General features: G+C 42.8%; 1 long non-coding RNA gene across 1 annotated transcript; it reads right to left on the bottom strand.

Annotated features, from left to right (window-relative positions):
* Window positions 1-1111: 1111 nt before the first annotated feature.
* LOC308476776 lies at window positions 1112-7333 on the bottom strand. Its single transcript, XR_013986084.1, has 3 exons — window positions 6974-7333; window positions 1683-1773; window positions 1112-1403 (listed from the first exon to the last, which is right to left on the bottom strand). It is a non-coding gene; the product is annotated as an uncharacterized lncRNA (long non-coding RNA).
* Window positions 7334-20308: the final 12975 nt, after the last annotated feature.

The following is a 20308-nucleotide window of genomic DNA, read 5'->3' on the forward strand; positions in this document are numbered from 1 at the left end:
TATATATATAGCTCCTTGAGGCCTGGTTGGTTAGGGCCTGGTACTGATAATGCCAAGGTTGCAGGTGCGATCCCCATATGGATATAACTGGATATTCCTGCATTGCAGGGGGTTAGATTAGATGATCACCAGGTTCCCTTTCAACTCTACAGTTCTATGATTCTACTTAAGTGTGTGTGTTGGGAGGGGGGGAATGGCATTTTAGGTGTCAGCTCCTTCATATTTTGTTTCTCGTCCAAATGTTGCTCTGAGTAGCAATAATAGTGAACAGGAACCACAACAGAAGCACCTGAATGAAGAAATGAGGCTCATTTGCCAGAATCTTGCTGGGCTGTGTGTAACTATACCCAGACCTTGATCTGGAAGGTGCAAAGAAACTGGAAGCAAAAGTGGGAAGATGGAAAGTGAAGGAAGCACTCTTTGTTGTAAGCTACTTTCAACATGATTTTTGTGTGTGGAAAAGTGGCATACAAATTGAATGATTGAATGAATGAATGAATGAACAACTCTTTCTGAGCAGTCTCCAAGAGACAGCCCCATGTAGACTGCACTACAGCAGCCTTGCCTAGGGTGTGTGTGTCATGGTGTCTAGATCCCCGTCTCAGCTTGTGAGTCAGCTGAACTTGTCTAAAGTCACCCACAGCAGCCAACTTGTCCATTAAGCTTGTGTGACCTTTCCCAAGTTCATTACTGAGTAAGAAGGGATAGGACTCTGGTGGCCAGGATCTTTATGATGACAAGTTTTTCCTGCTTGGATGGTAGGTGGATGGTATATTTAAATAGCCCCTTGTGATATTCCTGGTAGCAGGTCCCAATGAAGCTGAGCATAAAATGACCCAAGTACTCTGCCTTTCTTCCCTGCCAGCAATTTCTGGGTCTCAGATGCTTCCCACACCAACAGCAGCTGCAAGGAGAACTCTTCAACCTTCTCACACCAAGCCCCCTTTTCAACATGTTCCACCTACAGAAAGCTCCATTCCTCATCCCCTGTGTTGCCCCGTCACACATGTGGCTAAACTGTAACTTTGCTGCCCAGCGGTGGGAAATAGTTTGACATGTTTTCCAGTGTCACCTTGTTGCAGAAGCCAAATATCAGTGATCTGCTGTGATCTTTCTTTAAAGCTATTTAATGATATCCTACATTCTAGCAACTTGCTAGAATTCTCCAAGTGTGGCTCCTTATATAGGCGAAACAGCAACAATGGTGCAGAAAGAGGAAGATACCAGCAGACTTATGGGAAACCCCCTGGTCCCTTATGCTGATGGTAAGAGGATGTTAAATTCCTTGGTTCCCAATATAGGTTAGGTCCTGTGGTGATGTTCTCTTTCTTCTTTTCAGAGGTCTCATCACACTCAAGGTTCGGACACAGGTCAGTTGGACTCTTGTCTCTCTCGCCAACGTGCTAAAAGGTTGGTGAGGAAAAAGGGACAATATCATCCTTCATTCATTCATCCCTCTGTGTGACAGGCTATATCAGTTCAATGGCAGAGGAAAAACATGAGAGAGCTTCCAAATTAGTCTATGTATCAGAGCCTGTCTAAGTGTTTGGAATGTGTATACCATGCACATCTCTGCATTTACTCTCATTTATCTCCACATTTACACTCTCACAGTGATAACATTCTGCAGTGGACAGTGAGAAAGTTTTCCATTACATAGGTATGCATCCTTTGAAAAGTACATACTGACCTCAAAGATCCATGTGATGTTCTTCCTTCCCCTCTAGGAAGTTAGCGCTGTAAATTCTCTGTGACATGGCAAATCTATTTTGTCTGAAAAACAGAATATCCAGCTTTTCTTTCTTTATTACAGTACGGTACACAGTTAGATATGTTAGCTCTCCAATGGAAAATGTGGACAACTATCTAGATCATCTGCCCCTTCTCACACTACTACGACCATTTAGGCCTTTCTTCACTTAATGAAGAATTATTTATTACAGTGGTACCTCAGGTTACATACGCTTCAGGTTACATACGCTTCAGGTTACAGACTCCGCTAACCCAGAAATATTACCTCGGATTAAGAACTTTGCTTCAGGATGAGAACAGAAATTGTGCGAATTAAGTACTTAACCTGAGGTACCACTGTATCCTCATTCTTCCCTTTTTCTGAAATGTCTCAAAGTGACTTAAAACAAAGAACACCCCAAAACAACGTATATAAAAACATTCATCCATCAACAATAATAAAAAGGGCAAACACAAAAAACAGGCCATAACTCATACCACATTATGATCTAAATTCAGAGCCAAAAGCCTGAGCATACAGCTAGAGAGGAAAGCTTAGATTAAAATCTTATAAAGAATACACACACACTCACACTCGTAGATTTCACCAACTAAGTGATTCATATTACCAATTGTTGTATTAATGCTTTCATTCAGGCTTATGAAATACGACTGTATGAAAACACTGGGGAAATATCAGTTTTAACGGTGGTTCTCAGTCCGGAACCATCTCATGGGGGGCTACTGCAGGCAACTGGACCTTAAATCAATCCCAGGGAAAACACAGCAAGTGGCCAGACTCCCTTGCACTTTGGAGAAAGAAGCTATAACCCTTCACCCCAACCTAGCAAGGGGAGCACAGGCTTCCCTCACAGGTCACCCTGCTGACAGACGATTGTTTTAAAAAGAGGGAAAGCAGACACAGAGACTGCAAAGTGTTAATAGCTGCTGGATTTATTCTGAGCCCTGAGCTGAGTGTCTGTGAGGGGAGTCAGAAAGGAATGCAGAGTCTCTTCCAAGCCAAGTTCTCGGTGGAGCATAGAATTGCAGCAGCAGAGGGGATAAGGCACTTGGACACCATCCAGTTACTATAAGTAGAAAACAATGTCAAGAGCAGGAGCTCATTAGATCTCTAGAGTTTCATGAGCTCAGCAACTTTTCCCGTGGCATGAGCTAAGAGTTCCTATCTCTGAAATTTACCCAACAGGTCTAAAACTTGAGGCTTAAGTGATGACAGCCTTCCCGATTCCTCATGGGTCAGACACACTGATATGAGTTCACTTCACTGATGCTGTCTTTCTCCCCTTCCTTGCAGTTATTTTACAAATGTGGAGTAAAACCAGGAGGCTTGGTGAGGCAACTGCCTCAAGCGGCTGTCTGGGGGACAGTTGGGAGGGGCTTATTATTACTATTATTAAGGTAAGTGGGTGGCGCTGTGGCCTAAACCACTGAGCCTCTTGGGCTTGCGATCAGAAAGTCGGTGGTTTGAATCTGCATGACGGAGTGAGCTCCCGTTGCTCTCTCCAAGCTCCTGCTAACCTAGCAGTTCAAAAGCACACCAGTGCAAGTAGATAAATAGGTACCACTGTAGTGGGGAGGTAAACAGCATTTCTGTGCACTCTGGTTTCCGTCATGGTGTCCCTTTGTGCCAGAAGTGGTTCAGTCATGCTGGCCACATGACCCGGAAAGCTGTCTGTGGACAAACACGGCTCACTTGGCCTGAAAAGCAAGATGAGCGCTGCATCCCATAATTGCCTTTGACTAGACTTAACCATCCAGGGGTCCTTTACCTTTACCTTAACTATTACTGTTACTATTACTATTACTATTTTATACTGCCCTTCATCTGTAGAGCTCATGGCAGTTGACAACATAAAATACAATATAACAACAGAAATTATCCATGATTTAGAGGAGACCTATACAGGGGCGTAGCAAGGGGTGTGTGGTAGGTGAGGCCTGTCTCAGGTGTCCCTCCCGAGGAGGGGTGACAAAATGGTGGGCAGCACTCACCACGGGGCCTGCAGTGCACCTGAGGCACGAGTCTCTCCTGGGAGTGATGCGGTGGCTTGAGCGCCTACAGGCTCCACGCTGACCCAAACAGTCCGCCAGTTGCCTCCCCCTCAGCTGTAGGGCAGCTGAGTGGGAGGAGGCAGGCAGACTCCTTGGAGGCCCCACAGTGCCCCCATGGGCAGCTGGCCCTGACCCATGGCTGGCTGGCCCCAGGCGCCTGATTAGCTTGCTCCACCTCTGGACCTATATGGAATTAAGAGTTCCAACACTGCCCTCCTTCAGTGCACTAGACCCAATGATTCTTTGCTTAAGTCGTTGCTCAGAGTTTTACATCATTGCTACAGCTCCCCCTGTTGGGTTGTAAATTACAATCCCCGTATGCTAGTGGTGTCTGTTTTCTGCCCTTAATCAGGGAGCTCCATTTTCATGGCAAATTGACCATCTTAAGGATCCCACCATGAGCAGAGGGTGTAATGTCGTTTACCATCATTCAATTCACATGCAGGAGAAAAGGTATCCCTCAACACCGAGCCTATATTTGGAACAAGGACAGTGTGTGTGTGTGTGTGTGTGTGTGTGTGTGTGTGTGTGTGTATAAAGAACCTTGCAAGGAAGCGATCGTACACATGATTTTTAAATAAAAGTGTATTGCAGCAGATTGCCATGGAGTTATGCGGCTCCTCAATTTGACAAACATTTTTGGGTTCTTACCCTGTACATTTGCAGTCTAATAATAAAACAACTGAACAGACATGCGCCAGGGGCACAGTTCATTTGACTCCTCCAGTACATGCCACCAGAAAACACTATACTATGCTCACACCACAGAAACAGCCCACTGTTGAATGTTGCAAGACAGATATGTCAGCAGAAATGTTTGGGATGTTGGAGATTAGCCTATTCCTTGATAATGGGAGAAAGAACATGTCCTATATTAATTCTGCAGTATTAAGTTGTGATCATTTGTGGCAGTTGCTCTATTAGGGAATTTGTTTGGTGCTTCAGTTTAGAGTGCAATATTTGCATGCTATTAAAATATTCATACAAGAATATAAATTACACTCAGATGGCAGAAAATAGCACACACGTCCCTCTGCCCTTACAGTTTGTGTATAATAAATCTACATTTGGGCAGAGGCCTTGCATGAATTGCTTCTTCTCCCACCACACGATTATCTCCAGAAATATCTCTGCAGTACATGGAATCTAATTACAGTTTTTGGCTGGCTTTACCCCCCCAAAGACATATAATTAAATGTTAAATCTACACGCAGGCCTGCATGAGCAGAAATCTATACGAACAAAAAGCTCCGTTTCATCTGCATCTTTGTATATAACTGGTCTTGGAAAACTTATTCACATAGAATTTACTTTTTTGCTTCTTTACACAGCTTGCGTCTATTTCCAAAGAGATTTACAAACCTGCCTTTATGAAATCGAAGACTGACTGACTGCAAGAATGGCACTCACTTCCCAAAATCAATGTATAATTTATGGAGCAGGAGTTGGAGGATTATACCTGTTGCATTATTGTTGCCTTGTCCCCATTCTTCACCCACATACTCAACTAATTTGCCAAAATTATAAACTGCTAACGCTGGATCTAAAAACATTAGTGGAAGGAAGGGGGGGATGTCACCATTGTTACTATTTAGCCCCAGTGACTGAGGCTGAAACCACATATGGTGTGCACTGCATTCTTTTGATTAAAAAAAATAAAAGGGTGGCATTGGGAGGCTGAAATTGGGAGAGGAATGGTGGGGAGGAAGATGCTCCATTCTTTTCCCACTATCTGTTTTCCCCACCTTGCAATTGTATTCCAATTTCCCTCCTGTTGAGAATGTTTGCTCTGAGATCTTAGGTTGTGTTGCCCTTTGTTGTGAATACTATGGATGGATTTTATTCTGTTTCATTTATTTGCTATGGGTCTCTAAGGCTGTTATGGTAGTAAATGAGCTTTCCCTTGGCTTTTCCACTGTATGCCCCACTCCAAGAACTTTTATGGTACAGTAGTACCTTGGTTCTCAAATGCCTTGGTTCTCAAACACCTTGGTTCTCAAACACCTTGATTCCTAAACGCCAAAAACCCGGAAGTAAGTGTTCCGATTTTCGAACGTTTTTCGGAAGCCGAATGTCCAATGCGGCTGTTGGCTATGGTTTCCGGGGTGCCTGCACCAATCAGAAGCTGCGCCTTGGTTTTCGAACATTTCGGAAGTCAAATGAACTTCCAGAATGGATTAAGTCTGGCGCTTTTGTTTTTGCTATTTATTTTGTGTTTTTGTTTTTGAGGCTTTTTCGGTTAATTTGTTTTTGTGACTATGTGGAACCCTGTTCAGCTACTGATTGTGTGATTGTGGAAATGGATAAAAGCCTCCCATCCAAACAACGACTATCATCAGTGCAGGTAAGAAGAAATAATAATTTTAATTTTTATCATCTACAATACTGTTTTATTTACTTTATAGTACGGTGCATTGATTATTGCTTTCATTTTATGGATCAATGGTCTCGTTATATAGTAAAATACATGTTAAATTGCTGTTTTAGGGGTTGTTTTTAAAAGTGGAACAGATTAATCCATTTTGCATTACTTTCTATGGGAGAGCGCACCTTGGCTTTGGAACACCTTGGTTTTGGAACAGACTTCTGGAACGGATTAAGTTTGAGAACCAAGGTACGTACCACTATATTTGCATAAAATGAATTTCCCCCTCATTGTCTAGGTATCTTAAAGGTATGCATTTGTATTGTTGCAGTATATATCATTATTGAATCGGTGCATAGTTTAATAATAATAATAATAATAATAATATGCAGTCGGCAAGTTCTAGGTGTAAATGTGGCAAACTCTAGAATCTTGGGCTGTGCACACCCTATAAAGCACATTTGCAACAGAGTCTTTCCCTCAAGGAATTCTGGGACCTGTAGTCCACCTCTCACAGAGTAATAATTATAAGCAACCCGTAACAAACTACAGTGCCTAGAATTCTTTGAGAGGGAAAACATGTTTCAAATGTGCATTAGGGATTTAGAGAGCATACCCAGCCTAGTCTGCCCAGTAGGGGAATAGATTCAACTGGAGCAGGTGAGACATTATTATTATTATACAGAAGCCCCTAAAGCATCAATGAGATTGTTCTGAGAAGCAAGTGTGCAGATAATCTCCTGACACATTTCCGTGGCCTAACCACAGAACTTCCCTTACTCCCTTTAACAGGACTGCAATTACCTCCAAGAATGTGTTGTCGGCTGAACTGTGGTCAGAAGCTGTATGAGAGCCAGAAAGGCAAAAAAAGCAAAACAAAGGTTGACTCATCTTCTGTAGCTAAATTAGTCTGCCTTGCAGCTGACAAGAAGCCTTGCGTCAAAGCGATCAGAGCTGCGCAGATCGAGAAACAGAATCCATAGCAATCTGTGCAAAAAAAGTTTGCCTTGCTTTGGCGTAAGTGAAGAACAAGCTATCACAGAATTACCTATGCTGAAGTTAAGAAGAGCCACCTGACCACTGCCACACTAAAAACACCATCGTCTGCTAGGAAAGTTGCTAATACATGAAGGAATGCTGAGGAGAAATTGACCATACAATCCAAAATTCTTACCTCAAAGTTAGGCACAATGGGATTAATCATTTACTTCTGAGCAAACAAGCATTGGATTTTGATTAATGACCAATACACAGTTCTTAAAACAGTATATCATAATGAGATTGGGGTTGGACTAAATGGGTTTTTGTGGTCCCTCCCCCAACCCAAAAATATTGTGACTCTGGTTGTAAAAAGAGACCAGAGTTACAAAATTTATTTGGGGGGCGGGGGCCAGGGAGGGACCACACACACACACACACACACACACACACAGGTTTTTAAAAGAGACAAAGCAGTTTATGTTGCCAGATGTCCTTTTGCTGGGGAAATGGGCCCTTGCCGTAAGTAAAGAGATGGCCAAGCACAGGTGATGTGTTGCTGCCCATAGCTAGGAGCTGGATATTCTTTTGGAAGGGCGTATTTCTTTCCCCTCCCTTTCCTGGAGACAACACCATCAAGGTTCTCTACGTGGAAGAGAATAAAGACCGGCAGTCCTGGATATGGAGTCTAAAAAACAGGCACAGAGGCTTGCTTTCTGTCAGAAATCTTTGATGACTACCCTAGAAAACTAATGCAGGAGCAGAACATGTTGGAGCAGAACTTCCTGAACCTTCCATTTTATGCTCAGCCTGTATAGGTGTTGTGAAAAGCTTGTCTTACAAAAATGGTATCAGTCTCTTATGTACAGTCGTACCTTGGATCCCGAACGCCTTGGTACTCGGACGTTTTGGCTGCCGAACGCCGCAAACCAGGAAGTGAGTGTTCCGGTTTGAGAACGTTCTTCGGAAGCCAAATGTCCGACGGGGCTTCTGATTGGCAGCAGGAGCTTCCTGCAGCCAATCGGAAGCTGTGCTTTTGTTTTCGAAAGTTTTGGAAGTTGAACGGACCTCCAGAACGGATTCCATTTGACTTCCAAAGTACGATTGTACTTTGTTTCAAGTAGGTGGAGAAAGGCAGAGGCTGGGTCTCCTGAAACCTTAGAGACTGGGGTGTGAACAACAATATCAAGAAGCACTAAGGGGTTGCAATAAAACAACAATCCACATTTTAGTCAAAAAGATACGAATTCATATGGGAATTATTTCCAAGTAAAAATGTAGGAGATGGTGCTATAAGGCTATAATGCTAAACCCACTTACCAGGTAGTAAGGCCAGTTGAACACAGTGCTATTTCCACACATGGGATTGTACTGTCCATGTGCATTACAGCCAACACAGGTTTTACTTTCACCACGTGCACTAACTTAAGCAAACGCTAATTTAAACCTCATATATGAAATTGCCCTACTCCCCCCCCCCCCGGTGTTGCAGAATCTAAATTAAGCAACTGCCTCCTCACTGGAGGAGCTGTCACCTGTTTTAATGCCTTTAACAGCAGCTTGATTTGATGTTAGCAGGCGATGATGTGCATCTCTCTGTAGTAAAAGGCTTGATTGGCTGATTTCTCCAGACCACGCACCTGTTAGAGGCCTAGAAAGGCATGTAAAATGGTTGGGCCTTCTTCTTTTTCTGGTTAGTTAACAAAACTTTTCTCTGTCATCAGCAGTGTATATTGAACCTGCTAGTGTTAGCTTGGTGTCTAAATACTTAGGAGAGATACGGTGTGTTATAATCAGTGCTTAATTTACAGGAATGAATTATATCAACAATGCAGGTTGTTATGGTAGTAGGGAACAAACCTGTCTGCAGTTCCTTCTCGGTGCTTTCCCCCTGCAGTCTGCTTCTTTGCAGATACAGTGGTACCTCAGGTTACCGGTACATACGCTTCAGGTTACATACGCTTCAGGTTACAGACTCCAGTAACCCAGAAATAGCAGCGGCAGTAGGAGGCCTCATTAGCTAAAGTGGTGCTTCAGGTTAAGAACAGTTTCAGCTTAAGAAGGGACCTCCAGAACGAATTACGTTATTAACCCAAAGTAGCACTGTATTGGAAATGGGAAAACGACTGTTTCCATGGGAGAAGAATGAGAAAATGAATTTAAGTGGGGAAAGCAATAGGGGGAGGTATGAAATGACAGAATGCAATTCAATGTAACGAGATAAAAAAAACCCAGTGTTGTTGGGAAACTATGTATGCTCAGCCCCTCAGCTAAACAGGTTAAAACCTTACCAACCCTGTTTGATCAGAGATGACAGTGGGACAAATAAAATATGGATGCAGAAGAAGATACACCTCTTTCAGACCACTTCCAGCTCTCAGAAATTATTGTGTGACTTCAGCCTAAGTACCACATTATGCTGTGACTACTATCTACTCAAATTCAGATGTTGCTGAGCTGGTGCTGCCTCTTCTGTGCCTTGGCTTTCTGTGTCTTCTGAATATTTAGACTGTGAGGTCCTGGGAATGGGGATCTTTCCATGCTTTATCTTATAAAACAGCCTTGCAGCCAACTGCTCAAAGCCCTTGGAATACAACTGAATATAAGTCAGAAAGAAGCAAAAATATATATATGAAGTACCACTGAAGAAAAACAACAAAATTCTGTTGACACACTTCCACAGAGGATATAGCAGTCCAAAAGCATCTAGGTCACAGGTGTGGATGCGCAGATGAATTTATGTGCATGAGCTGTGTTAATGTGGTGTGGCTGTGAAAGCACGTTGCATGCAGCTTTGCTCCCTGGCATCACCTTTGGTTTGGATCCTGCCCCTTGCTAGCATGTAACACCCCACCTGACCCTCAAAGATTGCCCCAAAGTGATTGCGTCTCTCTTGCTAAAACAAGTTTTCCTACCCTGCTTTATTATAATATTTTAAAGGACACTTTCATCATCTTTATTAAATTACCTTCATTTTAATAAGTACATCCACAGTAAGTAGGAACCCCACCCCAAAAGAAACTCAGTACTTAGCATTCCTCAAGACAAAGTTTCTATGGAATTTTGTTAATTCTTTTAATCCTTACAGTAACCGTGGAGGTTACCAAGATGCAAACACCAGCTGGAATTTTGCTGGAACTGTGTAGGTCTGCATCTACAGCTCAGAGGTCTTTTGATAAGTCTAGACACTGCTTTTCATTCCTCCCCCTCCCCAGAAACTTGAATGCGAAGAGAGTCAAATGGTGGGTGTCTCCAATACCTCCCCATTGCCTGAATTAAGCACACTAGCTGTCTGTTGGAGGCTTCTATATCTGCAAGTAAGATTTAACCTCTCTGAAGTTCTTGTTATTCTTTATAGCCCAGTAATTTCTGCTAAGACCCCTTCCTTTGCCTCTTTCTTATCTCCGGTGCTCTCTGGAATTATTTACTTTGGCAGGGTTTCCTCCCTGGATGGAACCAGGCTGCCAGGCATGAATAAATGTGTGTTTTTTTTTAATATTATGAACAGAGACTTTCAGCTCTTGTGCTTTGCCATTTTTCTGTGAGCTACTACAGATACTATTTTGGGGGACACAGAAACACAGCAGCCCTGAATTTCAAAACACCTCCTGCATTTAGCACTGGCAGATCTGTACTTTAAACATGCCTGCATCATAAAAAAAAAATTAACCCTCACCCACTCTAGTTATCACTTTACAAGCGCCATGTGCAAAAATAAGTCAGGTTCAAACTGAGGTCAGCTGTCTACAGTTGCAGAGCTGGCAGCCCCTTATTTAAAGCCCAGGGCTTACCACATGCCACAAAAAGAAGAGACTATTCATATAGGGACGGCCAGGTATGCAACCATATGCACGCAATGTGTAATTTTATGCTATTCAATTCTTTCTTTCTATTCATATAAACCGAGAATTTTATCATGATGCTTTTGACATTCTTGGGGTGCTCTGTGGAAACTGAGGAGCTGTTGAGGTAGTGATAGACCTTAACCGGTCATGGAGTCCCTGGAGAATAAGTGAACTCACATATATCCAGACCCAAACCTGTCTTCAATACATATTCATGGGTGCACCTGAGGACTTGAATCCTGGGCAAAGTCCGGGAAAGCTTTCCCCTCCTCTCAGCATCTCATGGAGGCCAGTTTCTGAACAAGAAGCCATATATTTGATACGATGGATGATCTGTATAAACTGTGCACACTCCCACCTCAAATTTATTTTGCACCCAGCTTTTAAACAAGAAGAAAAGCCACCCTATAACCTGTCAAATGCTTTCTTTACAAGCGAGAGAGCAGTGTGGTTTCAACAGGGTGGAAACAACCTGAGGGACAACAGATTAAGAGTTTGCAACCAACACAGTGGAGGCGAGAAGGGACTGAGGCGCGTCACGATGGGGTGTGGGGCAAAGCCCGCAGAACAAAGGAATAAATCTGGCCACAAGCCTCGCTCGGTAGAGGAGAAGCCACCTCTCACCAACTGAATGACGAAATGCTCTTGCAGGAAGAGCGTGGATAACTCACTTTTTGTCAGGCTGTTTCTTTAGGCATGGGAGGGAGTAATTACATCTCATTTTGAAGGAAGCAATTATCTCAGAGCCTATAAGAGAGTAAATGAAGGCTCAGCATCATTTCCAAGTAGGAGCCTGAACCTAGAATGCATTTGCCTAAAACATCTGCATGGCTCTGTAGCTATGACATATCTATCTATCATCTATCTATCTATCTATCTATCTATCTATCTATCTATCTATCTATCATCTATCTATGCCAGGCTTTTTAGGTACTTGACAATCCTTGTGGGATGATATAAACAGATAAAGGACTCCTGATGGGCCACTGTATATGGCTGTAGAACTTTTTGTATGGAATACTCACTGTTGCTGTAGCTCCTCTGGGGTAACAATGCTGTGCTCCCACTGGGCCTAACATTTTGTCAAGAAGCCTTGCTGGAGGCTTTTAATCCCCAAGGAGTGCATTTTTCAGTTTCCTCTTTCACAAAAAGCATAAATCGCAAGCTATTTCACCTACACAAATGAGTCCCTAAAATGGAGGTGGGGGAAATGATCTATTTATACTGCACATCACAAATCTATGCTACAGAGAACACAAGATCTTTAAATATTTTCTTGTTTATCACATGGAATACGTTTGGAGGGTAGACCAATATGCTACAGAGTTAAGCTACCACCCCAAAAATACATATGTCTGTGGATGCTTCCGGTCTGTTTAGCTTAGCATTTTCTACCCTGACTGCGAGTCAGCTCTACAGAGTTTCAGACAAAAAGTCTTTGCTAGCCTTACATGTAGATGCCGAGGATTGATACTGGGATATTTTGAATGCAAAGCAGATTCTCTATCACAGAGCTATGGCCCTTCCTCCACAAGATCTCACGTGGGAGATCTTGTTCAACGAACTCACTTCCCCAAAGGATCAGACTTTTTGCTATAAGGGAAGTGGCAGGGAAAAAGCCCTGGGAAGTGAAGGATAACACTTTGTCAGAACGTCATTTAATCTCCCTGCAAACCAATCAGGATGAATACGCAATAAACAGGTCATCTGGAAGCGCCCTATGATTTATTTATTTTTAAAGTCTTAATTATGTTTATGCCTATGTCAGGTGTCAAAATTCTGATGACAGGCCTGGATTCATTGCTTCTGTGGTACATGAGCAGTTTTTTGAAGTTCAAGGCTGTGTAATAGAAAATGATCAAGCACAACCAGCTCTCTCCACGGCAGATATTTCCGAGTTCATTGTCCTACTGGGACAGCAGCCAAACTACATGGAAAGTTATGCACATGCAATGTCTTCCGAGAGGCCCAGTTGGGGAGCGCAAATAATTGTTTTGCAGCACGTGAATCATTAGCTTATTTTCTTTAGGGTGTTGAAGTCTGCACGCAGCTAACATCAAAAAGAAGTCTATTCGTGCTTGTCCTAATCCACAGATACAGAAGCATTTGTTACAGACTGCATTGGTAGTTGCCTTCGGGTATTGACTTTTAGGAAAGTTGAATTCTGACTCATGCGGTATCACAAAAATTCCTTTCCCCATTTTTTGGCTTTCAGCTAAAGAGCCACACCACAATTCATTTCATGTATCTTCTGCCTGATTCAGCAATCTCAGTGCACAAATGGGTTAACACGGAGTTCTGTTCAGAATGATGTGTGTATTAGGGTTACCACAGGGTTACTTCTTTCTTTTTGGCCCAAAGTTATTAAGATAATTTTTTTGCAAAATCTCCAGGGGTTTTTTTAAGGAAATTCTCCAAAAAGTCAACATTTTCAACATGAGTTGCCATATGCCCAGGTTTCCCTTGACATTTTTACCAAGTTTAGCAAATTCCGCCCAGCCGCTATTTCCAACAGATGAATCCCAGATATGTCCAGGAAATTCTGGATGTATGGCAGCCCTATGTGTATGAACCTGCCACAGTCTGACTCAGATTAGGATAATGATCCACATAGCCCAGGCAATGCTGTGTTTTCTGATCCCAAGCTTCTGATGGAAGTCTCTCCCATTCCAGTCCTGTCCCTTGTATCTGAGTTACTTTTAACCGGTGGTGCTAAGGACTCAACCTGGGATCTCTTGCCCCCGAGGTATGCAAATTATCACTGCGCTATGCATGCAGAACTGTAAGCACGATCCTTTTATGGATCCCTTGGCAATGGCCTGCTCTGGGCATGTAGCCATTTTAGTGTACCTCTGAGTTCTGCATTATCTACTTCTTATTATGATCAAAGTCTTCATCGACCCGGACAAGTCAAACAGATACCTCCATACATAAGCAGAGTCGGTGTGAAGAAGAGGCCTGTTGTACGCAAGTTGCCAATCACATCATGATGCCTATCCAGAGAACAATGGGACATAGAAAACTGATGCATGAGGCAGGCAACGGTGTCCTTTTAGCTGACCACTGCTTACTCTGACTGGAAGGGTTTCAGAGAGGGGTCCTTCTCAGCCCTACCTTGGGCTGCTGAAGATTGAACTTGGGCTTTCTGCATTCAAAGCAGGTGCTGAACTGAATGGCTGCGCCTCTTGATCTTGTGGCAAACCCCAGCATTTTGATGCAGCTCAACAGTGCAACACACACAGGAAATAATTTTCACAGACACTCACCCATGGCCACACAGGCCACACAGGCAGAAACTGCCCCTTCCACAGTCTTTCAGGAGCAAAACAGTACATGTTGATTGCAAACCCCTTCTTTCTTATTACTATTACTATTACTATTATTTTGGAACTGATCATTATTAATGTTAACGTCTGCACTGGCAGTGGCAGTTCCAAACAAAGTTCAGTCCCAACATGGCTGCCAACTGTCCTTTGCAAAAATAAAAAATGCCATTGCAGATGTAATGCTGATTATGGTTAACCCCCAAAGTAAAGGAAGAAAGAAATTCAAGCATAATTGGAGAGTAGGGCTGAGGGGGAAAACCAAAGAGAAACCTGTCCGCCGCTCACACTTTCCTTTCGATAATTAAGAGATCAGGTACTGTTAATTATTCCTGTCTTAGTTAATTTAAGATTACTAATGAGCTTGTTGATAATAGAACTATGAAAAGAAGTTTAATACAGTAGAGCAGAAATCAGGCTAGCTGGACTATTTTACTAGAGGCAAATACTCCACCCCTCACAAAGTATTGCAAATCAAAGGGATGGGAGTGTTCAGTTGTTTGCTAACATTCACAGCACTAAAAATATAGATATTTCCTTGCTTTTCATAGGGAAACTTGTAAGTCCCTTGAAGGTGAGTTAAAGTTTAACAATTTGTTTTTTACCAGAAGGCTGCAATCTCAGAAGCAATGTCCAGAGTAAAGAAGGAGTTAGCTGGATAGCTCCCCTGATTTGTGAATGGTTAGTTAGTGACCTTCAAAAAATTGCCAATATAAATGGTCTTGCCTGATAAAAGCTGGCTTTGATCATGATTAAATAGCTTCCTGGATCTGTTTCACAAAACTGTGGCCTTGTTCAGCATTCACTGGAATAACAGGAGCAAACGAAACCTAAACAAAAATAGTTTAAAAATGGCATATTGATCCTGGTCAAGACTAAAGGGCTCAGGAATTAAATAGTATGTCAGATGGGTGGCATATAAATAATAGATTATTATTATGCTTGTGCCTTCTTTATTATTGTGTGTGTGTATATGTAAATGTTGGTCATTAATACATTTGTTCAGACATTGCTTCCCTTTTTCTCTGCTGGGTGATCAGCTCTCAGCTTGATTTGGAATTGGGCTTCCCAGAAAACATTGTTAAGATGAGTAACCAGTTGGGACAACTCGTGTTGCTTCGGATGGTGTCACTGGACAAAGGTATCTGACATCTTGCCCTTCAAATCTTGTTGAACTACAGTCCTTGTTAGTCCCAGTGGTCAGGGATGATGAGAGTTGTCGTCGAACATCCAGAGGGTACCCTTTTTGCAGGACTTGTGGCATTGGGAGGGAGGAGGTGTTGTATGGAGACCCCCAGAGAGTCTTTGCCATTGCATTTGCCCTGCCCTGCCCTGCCTGGTAGGTTTTGGAGAAGGGGAGGGTTGGTGGGCAGGGCAGGAGAGCTGGCAGGCTAGCAGAGCTGTACCCCAATACAAGCTGAGTCTGAATTCGAAAGGGTTGACATTCATCTTGTGTTAGGGTAAAGCTTTGCAAACTGGGGGAGTTCATATTCTGAACTCCCTTAATTCTGATTTTGTTCCCATCACTAGCTGTGTTTACATGTCCGTTTATATGAACAAATGGAACCTCCTGGAGGAAAGATGGGCTAAGACATTTTGGTGCCTGAGGTTGTTTTTTTTAATTAAAAAGCCCAATTCATATCATATCTTCCCCTTGCCTGTGGTACTAAAACTATAATGATAAGTTAAATACCTGTTAGTTTACTGCCTCTTTAATGTGACCCAGATCTAATCAGGTCTTATTTCTGTAATTTATACATCAGAGGTTCAGTGATAGCTACTTCCAGATAAGTCTCAGCTTCAAATTACATGTGACATGCATTTATTGCCCGTGATTTGTTTCTGTGTTATTTGTATTACCAGCCTGGGCAGACTGTACCAGAGCAGAGGAGAGTGGGTGAAGAGTGGTCCCTTCTGATTTCTTGCCCTTTGGGACATTTTTCCCGCTCATAGCCCAGCTGATTTTTCACCTACAGAAGTGAAAAAGGAGTCTGCAGATTTTGAGCTAACCCCACCAAGCACTTAGGTTATGTTAGAAATCAGCCTTTAAGTGCTGCAGTTCCCACCCCTTGGAATCAATTACCAGCCAATATCAGGCAGGCGCCTAGTGTCTTGATGTTTAGGCATCAACTGGAGAAATTTGTTTAAGAAGGCTTTTCCTGAGGTGTGACCCAGTCGTTTATGGAATACTTGCAGAAATTGTTTTGTTGTTTTTATTGGTTTTAGAGTTGTATTATTGGTTGTTTTTTAGAACCTGCATTTTATTCTGTTTTTAATTTGTACACCACTTCCAAGGCGTTATGTTATGAAGTGATCTATAGATTGGTTGGAATTAAATAACCTGGAAGGGAAAGCATTAAGGACTCTCTTCCAGGTCACCCTTTATTTGCTCAAACTTGCAGCCTGTTTAGGCTGCTTTGGGTTTTGTTTTGTTTTTAAATGTGAAGTCTTGAGAGTAACCCACCAATTTGCCTAGGTTCTGTAAATTATTAGAAGCATTTAATCAAATCAGATAAAATCAAATCTGTGTATCATATATAAATATAAAATACTACATTCCTTGGAGTTTTACCCATGGAGACAAACCAATGTTGTAGTGACAGTCTTCTACAGAAATTTCCAGCACAATCATATTGTGCATGTCCTGTAGAAACCTTCCCAGTTTCTGTGGCATATCACAGGGTATTGCAGTGTGTATTTTCTTCTTGTTCATTGCCAGCAGACAGAAAACACTGAGCAAACTTGCGTCATTGGCTATGTACACATTCCAGTTTACTCCCGCTGGTTTGGGAAGCAATTCCTGATATGTTTAAATCCGATACCACTGTAGGGTGCATCACTTGATTTTTCTGAGTTAAGTCACACATAAACAATTTGACACATTTCTTTTTCACCTTAGCAATGGAGTTAGAGGCAGGGGGTAGAAAGATATTTGTGCTTCTGCCACACAGGTTGATTCGCAGCACCTGGGCAGAAATGAGAAGAAGCGCTTGGCATGGAGAGAATTACGTAACAGCATAAACTCCCTCCCTTCCAATGCCATGGACTGGTTGGGCGCAGAGGAATGGTGGGGGGAACCACCAAAGGAAGAAGGCTCAGAACCTGGGGAATGGCGATGGGACAATGATGAGTTGGTCAGAGGGAGAAGGAGAAGACTGGGGGCAGGAGGTGTCAGAAGCTGAAGAGGTAACAGGGTTTGGTGAGCTTGGAGAGTCTGTGGCAGAGAAGAGTCTAGAATCAGAGGCAGAAGCTGAAGAGGCGAGGGGGAAGTCAGACTGGTGAAGAGTCCCCCTCCTGCTTTGACAAGCTCTTCTCCCTCCTGGTCTCCCAGAACCAGAAGAGGCATGAAAAGGGTAGAAGAAAGGTTGGCTTCATGCAGGCACGGTCTCCAATTGCTTGGAAAAAGCTCTGGAAAGGAGGGGACTTAGATGGTTGTGAGCAGTGCTTTTTTGGGGGGGGGAATGCAGGGGTACGCATACCCCTAAATATTTTGTGAATCTTTGAACTTTGGTCCATATATTGTATGTATTTTTTTTCCAATTTGAACGATAAAATGGTGGTTTTCTTGAGTCCAAATGAGAGTACCCCTAAACATTACAGTGGTACCTCAAGTTACAAACTCTTTGGGTTACAAACGCTTCAGGTTACAGACTCTGCTAACCCGGAAGTATTACCTCAGGTTAAGAAGTTTACTTCAGGATGAGAACAGAAATCGCGCGGTGGCGGCCCAGAAGCAGCGGGAGGCCCCATTAGCTAAAGTGGTACCTCAGGTTAAGAACAGTTTCAGGTTAAGAACGGACCTCCGGAATGAATTAAGTTCTTAACCAGAGGTACCACTGTATTTTAGGGGGAAAGCACTGATCGTGAGGAGAAAGGGACTTTCAGTTTTGGCAACTGATTCATGGGTTGTGGGGGGAGACCCACTGGGGATGAGCTGCTGTGCTTATTAGGCCTGACATTCTGTCAAGTCTGTGAATATCCTGTTTTTACTTATAAAGAGTGAACTCCAGCTTGCAGTAGTGTTATTTACTGCCTAGCTCCTTGATTTGTTATATGAATGTTGATATCAATCACACATACCTTGTACAAAATGAGCATTATTCTCATTTTCATATGGAGCCTGATTTTTAACCAAAAAAATAATAATCTCTCTCTCTATCAACTATTGACTTCCAGTATGGCATTTTGAGCACCAGACCCCATTCTGGAAGCAGAATAATCAATATGCTGTCTGCATCTCTTGCAGAGTCAGCAAAACACTAGTGCCTTGTGCCCAAGTAGTTAGGATGATCGGGTGCAAAGGAAGGTGGGAGTCATGTACCTTTAATACAGAAGAAGAAGAAGAAGAATTTTTGCAGGATCAGCTGTTCAAGCAGAGTTGAGAAAAACAGCATCTGACAAAGTTCCCTCTTCTATACACAACAGTTAAAAAACAGAAGAGCCTTGTCTTTGTATGTGGTCACCTGACTTGGAGACTCACAACTGGAAATACTACGGGAAACAACACCAGCTTCCAATGTTTTCGTACCAAGGTCCACATCATCATCATGAAGGACCTTGAAGCCAGCAGGAATCACCCATGGAAATGACTGCTTCTGAATACTGGTGTTTGTTTTTGTTTCTTTACATATGCCTATACTATATCTACGTTGGCTCCCAGTACGTTTCTGAGCACAATTCAAAGTGTTAGTGCTGACCTTTAAAGCCCTAAACAGCCTCGGCCCAGTATACCCGAAGGAACATCTCCACCCCCATCGTTCAGCCCAGACACTGAGGTCCAGCGCTGAGGGCCTTCTGGCGGTTCCCTCACTGCGAGAAGCCAAGTTACAGGGAACCAGGCAGAGGGTCTTCTCGGTAGTAGCACCCCCCCCCCCGTGGAATGCCCCCCCCACCAGATGTCAAAGAGAAGAACTACCAGACTTTTAGAAGACATCTGAAGGCAGCCCTGTTTAGGGAAGCTTTTAATGTTTAACAGACCACTGTATTTTAATATTTTGTTGGAAGCCGCCCAGAGTGGCTGGGGAAACCCAGCCAGATGGGTGGAGTATATTATTATTATTATTATTACTACTACTACTACTACTACTACTAAGAGCACAGATTTCCGAAGTGGCTTAAACAGTCAAACCCAGGGCACTCTGGGAATTGTAGCTCGGTGAGGGAAATTCTCAGCACCTGTAACAAACAACAGTTCCCAGGATTCTTTGGAGTGTATTCAATGTATGGTGCAAATGTAGCCAAAATAGTTGTTGTTGCTGCTGCTGCTGCTGCAGTAACCATGTTTGCAATGGGAAGAAGGAGCTTTAATTCCTAATTTCCTGTATTATTATTATTATTTTCTTGTCAGGGTCTATTGCAAAAACAATAGCAAGAAGGAATCGGAAATCAAAGTCTCTCCTCCCTCATGGGAACAGGAACTGACACAGAGAGGCAATGCACATAAACTGTTTATGGGGAATTAAGCTACTCACAGAAACCTCACTGCCATTCTCAGCAAGAAACAACCAAAACATCAGAAGTTGTGAGGAACCTTTTAATTAGCATTGCAGGGGACCTTTACCAAATGAGACTGAGTTCTAAATAAAATTACAGAAGGGTCTTTGGCACAGGGATGGATGTTGAAGAATAAAGCAGTATTTTGTGTGTCCTTTCTCTGCAACAGTTTTGGAACTGGGAGCAAAAAGCGAAAAGTGTGACATCAGTAAGACTGGATTTTGTAAGATAAAAATAGTGGTGTCTGGAAACTGTGGAAAAACAATGGTTCACCAGATGCAAGCCACCCTCTTCTGCTACGTCAGCCTTTTCCCTATTACATTTGCTATAAATCAAATGTAGATGGACAGTTTTCAGGTTGACCCACTTTTTACTACAACATAAAAGGTGTTGCCCATGGGAAGGAATCCTTCTGAAGACAAAGCCTGGAGTTTCATTAACTAAGTGCATGCCAAGACAAGAGGGCGGAGCTGCCTCCCTTGGGATAAAGCCAAAGCAAA

Source organism: Podarcis pityusensis (genome assembly GCF_964106645.2).
Source record: "Podarcis pityusensis genome assembly, chromosome: 5".
NCBI lineage: Eukaryota > Metazoa > Chordata > Lepidosauria > Squamata > Lacertidae > Podarcis > Podarcis pityusensis.